This window comes from Spermophilus citellus (assembly GCF_964194105.1).
Source record: "Spermophilus citellus genome assembly, chromosome: 7".
Lineage (NCBI taxonomy): Eukaryota > Metazoa > Chordata > Mammalia > Rodentia > Sciuridae > Spermophilus > Spermophilus citellus.
Genome location: NC_138188.1, coordinates 49,595,365 through 49,606,715, shown reverse-complemented (window position 1 = coordinate 49,606,715; position 11,351 = coordinate 49,595,365). Strand labels below are relative to the sequence as shown.

Sequence of the window (11,351 nt, the reverse complement as noted above, 5' to 3'; positions counted from 1 at the left end):
CACCTGGAAGCTTTAAATGCGTATGCCCCACCCCCAGGGGATTGGGAAGCAATTATTTAGAATATGTATTGAATTTTGGAATTTTAAGATTCCCAGTTGTTTCAAAATGCAGAGCAACAATTATGTACAAATATAATACAAATAAAAATATGTAAAAAATTTAAAAATACAAATACAGAGCAGTTTGGGAATCAATCTGAAGCTACTGCAGACCTGTTACCCTTCCTTCCTCCTCCTTAACCAGTAGAGCCTTGAACACAGCCCAAGGTAAAGGATCATGATTCGCCTAACACAGTGGTTCCTGTCCCTGTCATTAAGATCACCTGGAGGAGCCTTTCAATAAGGAGGTCCGGATCCTATTACTAAGTGATATCAGAACATCTAGAGATAATGACCCATGGAATCTGTACCATCACAATGTTCTCAGGTGTTTTCAATGCACCATCTGGGGGAAAAGCCTTAGTGGAAGTCAGTGTTTTCCTAAAACCTGCAGCAGCAATGGGAACTGTAAGTAGTACAGATCTTCGGGTCCTGAAGCAGGCCTACAGAGTCAGCATCTCTAGGGGTGGGGCTCAGTCATCTGTGCTCAGCACACCCTCCAGGGAGCGCCAGTGCTCACCTGTTCCACAATAACTGGGCTCTGTGACCAGCTCTAGCCACTGTGACCCAGCAGAGTCTTCGGGTAGCAAGTGGTTTCTGGGAAGGCCTTTACATTTTCTTGTTTCTTTTTCTTTTTACTGGGGTTAGGGGGGTGACTGGGGATTGAACCCAGGGGTGATCAACCACTGAACTCCATCCCTACCCTTTTTAAATTCTATTTATTTATTTTTTAAAATTTTGAGACAGGGTCTCTTTAAGTTGCTCAGGACCTCGCTAATTTGCTAGGGCTGGTCTCAAACTTGCAATCTTCCTGCCTCAGTATTCTGAGTTCCTGGGCTTACAGTTGTGCAACACTGTGCCCAGCTCACAGAGATAGCTGGCCTTATTTCTACTTCTTCCTACCTGAAGTCTTGAAAGTAGGTGATTCCCGGAACCACAGCTGCCATTTGGGGACTGTGATGTAAAAATGCTTGAAGAAAGTCAGAGAATCACAGATAACCAGCAGGAGGCAGGGATGCTGGCCAGGCACTCCCAGCTATAAGAAAAACAAAACCCAACTTGCTTAAGCTATTGATGGGATTTTATGTTGCTTAGAGCTAACATAACCCTGATACAGAATCAAATTTCCAAAATTCATTTTACAGGGAGAGAACTCAGAATAGAATCCAATGCTTTTACTTATGGCCAAGGCATGCTAAACTTTAGGGAAAGTCCCCTTCTAATTGTAATGGTACATCAGCAATCAGTGGATCCCAAACCTGGCTGACAGCAGGATTACCTAACAGAGTTTGTTTAAAAGGATTCCTCAACCTCACCCCCAATATACTGAATTAGAATCTCCCAGAATTGGACTATCGGGCCTCCAATTTAACAAGGTGATTATTGTGCCCCAACTGGCCCCTGTCTACCTTGTGACTGAGCCTAAGGTGCAAAATTTACAGAAGGCCTCATGCTGGTGGTGATGCGGGAGGGTAGGGATGACAGTTACACAACCCTGAGTGTAAGCGCCTCCTGAAATTTTGTGTCCTAAGCACTTCATTCGGCTTCACCCCAGTCGCTACCCTGATATAGATAAGGTCAATTTAGCAGGTGGTGTCTGTCATTTGTCATGACATAGTGGAAACCCCTGTCAAATTATCTCTTACATAAAGTAATCAGCTGAGTTATTTGGTTTTCCAGTGGTGGTTCCAGGGTCATAAGGACACAGTCTACACTATAAATGGTGCAGCCTGCGGTTTATTTTCAACTTGGGATATGCATTCAGGTGTCTATGACATCAATTCCCTCCTGAGTTGAAAAATAACTGTAGCACTGATTGTCTTGGTCCCTGTTCACCCACATGAGAAGAGGAATGGGATCCTGTGAGAGAAAAAAATTTAATGAGGTGAGTCGGCGGGTGTCAGATATCTGTGTGCAGGTGGCAGAATCCAGGACCAAAGTCCTCCCGTAGCTACTAAGGAGTCAAGTCTTGGTTTTGTGAATTAAAAGTGGAAACCAGTAGGTGTTTGTAAAACTAGTATCATGCTTGGCTATTCCTGTTTCCCAAAACTGTTTCAGGACATGAATATGCTGCAGTCCCCCAGAAATAGAAGTGAAGGTAACTTAACCCAAAGTTGTGGTTCCTGAGTCCAGCCTGGGTTGGTTGGTGTCAGCAGAATGGAGGCTGAAGAATCTCAGTGACTGACATTGTGGAACCTCCCAAGAACGCCTCACTGGAGTGGGCAGGAAGGGGTGCTGGCCAGGCACACTAAGAGGTCTCACAGGGCTTCTATTGAGGCAGTGCCAACGGACAGGACAAACCCTGTTGACTCCAGGGTCTATGGCTGTAGCTTTAGATTTCACCGGTGTGGTGATGATGGGAACAGCAGTGGCAAGAAGGACAGACAGCCTCAGTGAGGAGGGGCCTCTCATCCACACTCCCTCCAATTTTCACCTCCTATAATGTGATCAGTGACAAATATTTAACAAGTGCTTCCCCAAAATAATAACTTCCCTTTCCTGCATGGTGCATGCCGGAGACCGGCTGCTCCTCTGTCTGACTGTGCCTCAGTGTACGGTGGCAGGAGTAGATGGCCCATGTTTTGCTGTGGGGAAGGGCTTGGCCGTTGTCCTGCATAGGAGACAGGAACTGAGTGACTGCTCTCTGCAGGCTGCTTCCCTACTTTCTTTTCTGACAGTCTTTTCTGGCAAGGTGGCACTGAGTGGCAACTGGCAAACCCAGAATGGATTAAATCAGCACTCGAGTGTGTCAGAGGGTTTGGAAGCATCCCAATGCTCTTGCCAGCAGCGATGACTGAGAACCCACACCTGGGACAGGGCACCCTGCAGACCTGCTGTGCTGTGCAGGTGGCTTGAGGGGATCTTCCTACAGAGCCACACTCCCTAAAACACAAGGGCTGGCTGGTGCTCAAAAATGCATGCAGGGTGGGAAGAGATGACAGGAGGTCTGGAGTTTGTTTTAGACTGCAGTCGAGAAAATTAATAAAAGGGGCCAGATAAGGTAAATGCAGCAAAATCCTGCCTGTCGATGAAGCTAGATGTTGGATAAATAGGGTGTTCTATTAGAGCTGATATTTGCATAATTTAAAAATCTGCTTAAAAATTTCAGTCAGTCATGGTAAATCTTGTAGACTCCGCAGCATGTCCATCATGCCCAGGTTACGGCAAGCACTGGGAGCCAGAACAGGGTGGGATCTGATGAGGAAGGCCTGTGCCACCCAGCCCCCTACCACGTCTGCCTGGGCTCAGGACCCTAATATTTCTGACAACAGGGCAGGGCTGGGATCTGGTCATCAAGTAGGAGTTCTGGTCTGTTCCTTGAGACAGGTGCTCACTGCTCTGTTCCTTCCTCACAAATGTTGGTGGGAGCTTCCTAGCACCAACTTCTCCTAGGGTGCTGGAGGACCACAGGAAGCCACAGACCCTGTGGAGGGGTAAGAACCATCAATCAGTACAACCTTTGTCCAGGCGACCAAGTACTTTGTCTTCAGAGCCCACATCTGTAAAACAAGAGGAAAGAGTGTATCACTGTTCCCAGGGCTGTGTGACAACACCCAGGAGTACACTAAAATCTGGATTCTAGCTAGGCATGGTGGTACATGCCTGCAATCCCAGCTACTGGGGAGGCTGAGGCAGAAGGATCACAAGTTCAAGGTCAGCCTCAGAAACTTAGCAAGACTGTCTAAAAATAAAAGGGCTGGGGGGTATAGCTCAGTGGTAGAATACTCCTGGGTTCAATCTCTAGTACAATTAAAAGAAAATCTGATTCTGGGCCCCATCAGGACTCCCGCAAGTAGAGCACTAGAAAGCTCTGAGCTGATTCTGCACTGTGGCCTAGTTGGGGGCAACCCAGTTAAGCAGCAGTCCTTTCACCCTCTAACAGCTGATATGGCTGGGGACTGAGAATTTAGTGTGCCAAATTATTTTGAAAGGTACCTATCACAGATTTTAGTGAGAAACAGTTAAACAGAACAGAAAAAAACACAGGGCAGGGGGCCTGGCAGGGCCTGGTGGACAGAGGCCATCAAAGCTAGGGGAAGGCACACAGACCAGGAGAGTGGAGGGGCCTGCTATCCTGCTCATGCAGTTGCCATGGGAAAATGACCGGTGAGGGGCCCAGGCCACCTGCAGGGGCAGAGCAGGAGGCTGGAGTCAGAGCAGTGCCCAGGACTTCCGTAGCCCGGGGGACCCCTGAGGTGGCTTGTGGGGCAGCAGGGCCATGCGTGGGAGGGTGACCTTGCATTTCTGGCGTAGGCCTGTGCCTCTTCTGCTGCCTAGCCAGGGTGACTGGCTGCCCCTCTGCTAACCCTTGCATTGCAGTACATTCCAGCAGTTGTGAACACAAGTCTCTTCCAACATTCTGATTTCTCTCAGAATTCTTGTCTCATCTGAAAAGCAACCTCATTTGTGTTTATTGACTGCCTGATATGTTCAAGGCCTGCACAGAGGACCTCAGATACAACCAAGAGGAAAAGGAGCTTTGGCTTTGGGAAAACAACAAGGTATGGTGGGGAGGGAAAAGAGTCAGACAAGCACACAGAACCCCTGGGCAAAAGGCACCTACCAGGTGCCACAAAAAGTGGGAGATGGGCCGGGTGCTATGGCGCATGCCTGTATTCCCAGCGGCTCAGGAGGCTGAGGCTAGAGGATGACAAGTTCAAAGCCAGCCTCAGCAAACCAAGGTGCTAAGCAACTCAGTGAGACCCTGTCTCCAAATAAAATATGAAACGGGGTTGGGGATGTGGCTCAGTGGTTAAGCACTCTGGGTTCAATCCCTGGCACCAAGGAAAAACAAAGACTCTCCTTTGTGTAGGGCACCTGAAGTCCTCAGCGGCCCACTCTGTCACACTGAAAGTCAAGTTTCCTCCCCTAGGGTGGGGCGTTCCTTCAACACTGATCATTCACCTTCCTCTGATATCAGCAGCCATTCCACAGGGCTATGCAGGAAGGAAACAGAGTGGCTGGAGTGGAGGCCAGGGTGCTCTTCCCTCACCACAGCCGGCACTGCAAACAGCCCTGAGTATGCAGGATTTCACATTCCTTGGCAGTTTTCTTCTGTTCCCTCGGCACAGCATCTGATGGCTTCACCCACCCAGCACTGCTCTCCCCATGCTCCTGCTCCAAACCACTTCCCTTAGCACTGCTAGAGCCCCTGCTTGCTTGCTTGGGCTACTGCCCCTCCATGTCCCCATTCTTAAAGCCACAGGCTGTCAGTAACCTACACGTGGTCTGGGTGGGCATTTTGATTTGTTCTGGGGATTGGACCCAGGGTGCTTTACCACTGAACTACATCACCAGACCTTTTATTTTTTTGTTTTGAGATAGATTCTAAGTTGCTGAGGTTGGCCTTGAACTTGCGATCTTCCTGTCTCAGCCTTCCCAGTCACTGGGGTTACAGGGATGTGCCACTGTGTCCAGCCGCTTTTCAAGAATAAAGGGCACCATGTCACTGCCTGGGTCTATCCCCCAGTGGGGGCTCACACTCAGGCTAACCTCGGAGCCCTGAGCCAACCCACAGGGACTTTGGTGACCTGACTCCTTCCTCACCTTGCCCTCCAGTCACTCTGGCCTACTTGCCACCTCCATACCCACCGCCTGTGCCAGCTCCGGCCTACCCTTGCTCTCCCCTCTGCCTGGAATGCTCTCCCCACTCACATGGCCCACTCCCTTTCTTCCCTTAGGATTCCGTTTAAATGCCACCTCCTCAGAGAGGACTTTCAGGACCCCTCTGTCACTCTCCGCCCACTTGCTCTGCCTTGTTTTTCTTTGTAGCTTTGAGCACAGTTGACATTTGTGTGGTCTCCATGTTCACCAGTATGACGTGAGCTCCACAGTGTTGGGGCCTCCACAGGGACAGGGCCTCCATTTTGCCTCTGGCTCTCAAAGGCCTGGGTAGAGGCTTTTCTAGAAAACAATGCCTCAGCTTGGCTTTGTTTCCTAATCCTTGTTTGCTCTGGTCTTCTCAGGCTTGGACCTGACTGGCTCCCCCTGTTGTCCCCTGACCTGCCTCACCAAATGGCCATATTTTTCCAGTCCAGGTTGGGTCCCTGCTTACCCCTGCATGGGTCATAAGGTCCAAAAGACCTACTCCTCACCACTCCAGGCAAAGGTCCCAGCCCCTACTTCCCCAGGTGCTGCTATAGTAAAACACCTGAGATTGGGGAATTTATAAAGACTAAAAATTTATTTTTAGTAGTTATGAGGCTGCAAAGTTCAAGATGAAGGTACCAACAGGCTTGGTATATAGTGAGGGCCTGTCTTCCTCCTGCAGGGACAAACGCTGCGTCTTCCCAAGGCTGAATGCAGAGGGCAAAAGGGTCTGGGGTACTCCCTGCCAGCTCCTTTACAGGGCTGAATCCCACTCTGTCACTTCCCAAGGGCCTCCTCTTAATACTAGCAACTCTGTGATGACGCTTCAACATCTGAATTTGAGGGACATGTTCAGACCCCATTGCCAGCAATGCGGTTTGAAGTCACCTCTTTTTTTTTTTTTCTGGTATCAGGGATAGAACCCAGGGGTGCTCAACCATGCAGCGACATCCCCAGACCTTTTTATGTTTTATTTTGAGGCAGGGTCTTGCTTATTGCCTAGAGCATCACTAAATTGCTGAGGCTGACTCTGGACTTGCGATCTTTCTGCTTTCCGTCTCCTGGGCCACTGGAATTACCAGCCTGTGCCACTGTGCCTAGCTTGAAGCCACCTCTTAACCTGCCCTGTGCTGCTGGTCTCCCTCCTTCATTCTAACTTCAAATAAAAATCAGAATCATTTTTGAAAAACTCTGTATTGAGCCTACCTTACATAAAAATTAACGGTTCTCTATTTTCTAAGGAATGCAGATCAAACTCCTCAGCTGGGAGCTCTGGTCTATATTTGTAACCATAGAGTTCCTAAAATAGGACCAGAATTCAAATGTTTAGAAGGGCTACAAAGATAATGAAAGTGAAAAATATGGGTCCTGTATAAACAATCAGGAGTGGCAGGACTGTGGCAAGCTGGAGAGCAAATGTCCTGGTTAAAGGAGACAGATAGCCATCCCCAGGGAGAACTGGGGCCAGGGGCCCTGAGGAGGCAGCCACAGGTGGGTGTTCAAGGAAAAATTCCGAAGTTTTTAAATGTTGGCTCCCTCTCTCTGCCTTCCATATCACCAGATTAATTTATTCACTGTACATTAAATACTCCTTGCAAGTTCACTTCCTGGTTCCTGTCCAAGCTGGCCCACCTTCCCTTCTCCTGAAAACCCTGGTCCCTTCTAATCCCTTGGGCCAGTCACTCTCTGACCCTGAGTAATCTTTCACCTTTGCTCCCAAACTACCAACAGCCCCTGGGCAGCACAGGGAGTGACATAACTGAGCCAAGTGTCTCAGGAAATGGGTCACAGTGCTCCTACTAACCAGTCAGGTGACTGGCAAGTCGTGGCATCTTCAGAGCATCAGCTTCCTCCTCTGCAAATGGGAGTGGATAACTCTTGTCCAGCCTCGCTCTCAGGTGACCTCAGATGAGATAACTCAATATATCGGAAACTGCAGAACATTTACAGTTTCACAATTATAAACCTCCAGGTTGCCCTTAAAGCTGCCGGAGAAGTGCACTCCATTTCCCAGACAGCCTCTCCCTGAAGTCTATGTCACACCTTCCTTTTCTCCACAGACCTCCATTCACAGAGTAGGCTGGCAACCTGTTTCCTATTTCACTGAGAAAATGGAAACAGAAGAGAACCTTAACAGGCCACATGTGCCACCCACCAACAAAATGGACCCAATGATGGTCTCCTTGTTACTGTGTATAAATCGAGCAAAAGCCTCGCCCTCCAGGTGTGCACTAGATCCTGCTGCTTCTCATCTATTCCAGGCCCCTTCGCTAATAATTCTTCTTTGTTCTGCAGCATAAATTTTTCTATTTCTACCAGATCTTTCTCATCAGCCTACAAAACTCAGAATAAACAGAAGGTATTGATTCTGCTCTTCTCTCCTTTCTTTGATACCTAACTCCTCAAAATGGGTGTATGTGTTTGTTGGCTCCAGGTCTCTCCTGCTGCCCCCAGGGCAGAGTCCCCTCTAGTCAGGCCGCTGGCCCCTACCCTCCACTATACTGCTCTTGTCAAAACCTCCAGGCCCTGCTATTGCTAAATCCAATGATCAGTTCTTGGTCTTCATCTTATTTGACCCATGCAGAGCATCCAGATTCCAAGACGGCACGTTGCCCTCTGCTTCCAGCCTTGCCCCTAGCTACCCACCGTGTCTCTGCTGCATCTCTGCATCTAAGTGTTGGAGCACCTCAGGTCTCCATCCTGACTCTCTTCCCACTTCTCTTCATCTAAGCTCATGGCTTAAATGCTCTTCCAATGCCTAGGGTCTAGCCTGGGTCTCTCTACTGAACTCCAGACCTGGAAATCCAGCTGTTGTTCCTTGGATGAATGATCTCCAATTTAATACATCCCAAACTGAGCTCTAGCTGCCCCCAGGCCTCAGACTCTCTCCTCTCAGGTCCCTGCTCACTGCTTCCCACACTGGCATTGTCTGAGTACCTGTGTGCTAGAGCCGGATGCAAATACTTGCAGGCTTCCAACTCTGGATGATGGAGAGATCTAAGCAGGACTGGTGCTATCCCAACTCTGTGCTTCATGCTCTCGCTTTATCTTCAAACTGCACCCAGTCTGGCCCTTCCATCACCCACAATATGGCCACCGATGCTTATGATGCTTACACCTGGCCTCCTTGCTCTTACTCTTGCTCCTCTGATGTCCATTCTCAAGCCAGCAGCCAGGCGGCTTCTCTTGAAATTCAAGAGCATAGTTTTGCTGCTCAAAATCCCACAGAGCTACTCATCTACCCCCCCCCCACACACACACACACATAGCAGGAGCCACAGTGGCCCTCCAAGTCTTTCCCACCTCTCCTATCTCTGCTTACCTCTCTGCACTCATTGTTCTGTAAGCACGCTGGCTCCAGGATGGTCTTGGCTCAGGGCTGCTATATTTGCTGTCCCTCTGGGCAGGGTGCTCTTCCCTCAGATCCCACTCTGCTTACTCCCTTCTCCTTCATGCACTTGCCTTCACATTCCAGACCCCTCTCTTCATCTCTCTGTTAGCTGCCACGCAGTCCACTGCAGTTGTCGGCCTCTCACAGGGTACATGTTTAATTAACCTGTTCTGTCTCCCTCCCTCTCTGGCATGTCAGCTCTATGTAAGCAGAAATGTTTTAATTTTTTAAAAAATATTTATTTTTTAGTTGTAGGTGGACACAATATCTTTCATTTTTATGTGGTGCTGAGGTTTGAATCCAATGCCTCACAAGTGCTAGGCAAGCACACCACCACTGAGCCACAACACCAGCCCCTAATTTTTTTTTCATTGATCTGTGATACTTTATATAGCACCTAGCATATAGCAGGCACTCAATAACTATTTTTGGAATGCATGAATAAATTAATCTGGTAACCAATCTTGTCATCTCTTTGCATTTTTTTTGCATTTCATTCACATTTTATTAAGCTTTCATGTGAATATTTTAGTACCTTTTACCAAATTATCAAATCTTTGCTGGCAAATTTATATCTTACCTACTCCTGGTTTCATAACCCAAACAATACTTCCTGTGACACACACTGGGTTCCTTTAAGCTTAAATACTTTCAATAGTTTCATTCTTTTCCAGACTCCAACTCATGCAGGATTTCCAAGGTCCAGTGACCTGTCTTCTACCTTACGTGTCCATAGGTAGCTCCATGTCCAGCAGCTCTGGGAAGCTTTGTTCTCTGAGAAGCACAAGAGCCAGCGGATTTCCCTCCTGGTTGCAATGTGCAGATCTGTCCACTAGGACCGGCTTCAGGCTTTCCTGGATAGGACTCAAACAGCTTCGGAAACAAAAGTGAGAACTGACAAACTGAAAATTTGAAACTTAAATCGAACAACTGTTGTACAGCAAAGGAACAGTCAAGAGAGTGGAGAGATAACCTACGGAAGGGGACAAAGTATTTGTCAGCTTTTTGCCTGATGGAGGACTAACATCCAGAACATATCAAGTATTTGAGGGCTGGGGAATATGGCTCAAGCAGTAGGGCGCTCGCCTGGCATGCGTGCGGCCCGGGTTCAATCCTCAGCACCACATACAAACACAAAGATGTTGTGTCTGCCGAAAACTAAAAAATAAATATTAAAAAAATTCTTTCTATCTCTTAAAAAAAAAGAATTTGAAAGACAACAAAAAATCACAGTACTCTAATAAAAAAAGCATGGGCCTATGACATGAAGAAACACTTCTCAAAAGAAGTAGTATAGGGGCTGGGGCTGAGTGGTAGAGCACTTGCCTAGCACATGGGAGGCCCTGGATTCAATCCTCAGCACCACATAAAAGTAAATAAAATAAAGGTATTGTGTCCAACTACAACTAAAAAAATAAATATTTAAAAAAGAAGTAGTACAAATGGCCAATAAACATATGAAGAAAAGCTCAGTATCTTTAGCCATCAGGGAAATGAAAGTCACAATTGCACTGAGACTCCATTTCACCCCAGTCAGTATGGCTGTTATCAATAAAACAAAACAAAATTTTAAAAAATGCAGGAGGGAGGACATGGAGAAACAGGAACGCTTATCCACTGCTGGTGGGATTGTTAATCAGTACAGCCACTACGGAAAGCAGTGTGGAGGTTCCTCACAGAACTAAAAATAGTTTAGTCACCATATGATCCAGCTCTACCACTCCTGGGTCTGTGTCCAAAGGGAAGGAGTCAGCAAGCAGAAGAGAGACCTGTGTGCCCACGTTCACAGTGGCACCACTCACATTGTGGATGAGCCCAGGTGCCTGTCTACAGTGAAGGAATGAAGAAAATGTGGTGTATGTACGCAATGCAGCATTATCCAGCCACGAGGAAGAATGAATCGTGTCATCGGCAGGGAAATGGATGGAACTGAAGGACATCGTGTTATGGGAAATAAGTCAAACTCAGAGAGTCAAGTACCACATGTTTTCTCTCATACGTGAAAACTAAAAAGAAAATGACCAGAAGCCAGTGGCACACACCTGTGATCTCAGTGACTTGGGACTCTGAGGCAGGAGGATTGCAAGTTGGAGGCCAGTCTCAACAACTCCATGAGACCCTGTCTCAAAATTAAAAATTTATAAAAAAGGGTCGGGGGGCTGAGGTGGAGGAGTCCCCCTGGGTTCCATCCCAGTACCAAAAAAAAAAAAAAAAAAAAAAAAAAAAAAGAAAAGAAAAAAGAAAAGAAATTCCAGTAGAAGAGCACCTGGGA

General features: G+C 47.6%; 1 long non-coding RNA gene across 2 annotated transcripts; it reads left to right on the top strand.

Moving 5' to 3' along the window:
• Positions 1-1,847: 1,847 nt before the first annotated feature.
• Positions 1,848-11,100, top strand: LOC308653247. Of its 2 annotated transcripts, none has more exons than XR_014023030.1 (3): positions 1,848-1,984; positions 4,474-4,601; positions 9,816-11,100. It is a non-coding gene; the product is annotated as an uncharacterized lncRNA (long non-coding RNA). The 2 variants fall into 2 exon arrangements; XR_014023031.1 differs by having other exon boundaries at positions 9,754-11,100.
• The last annotated feature ends 251 nt before the right edge of the window (positions 11,101-11,351 follow it).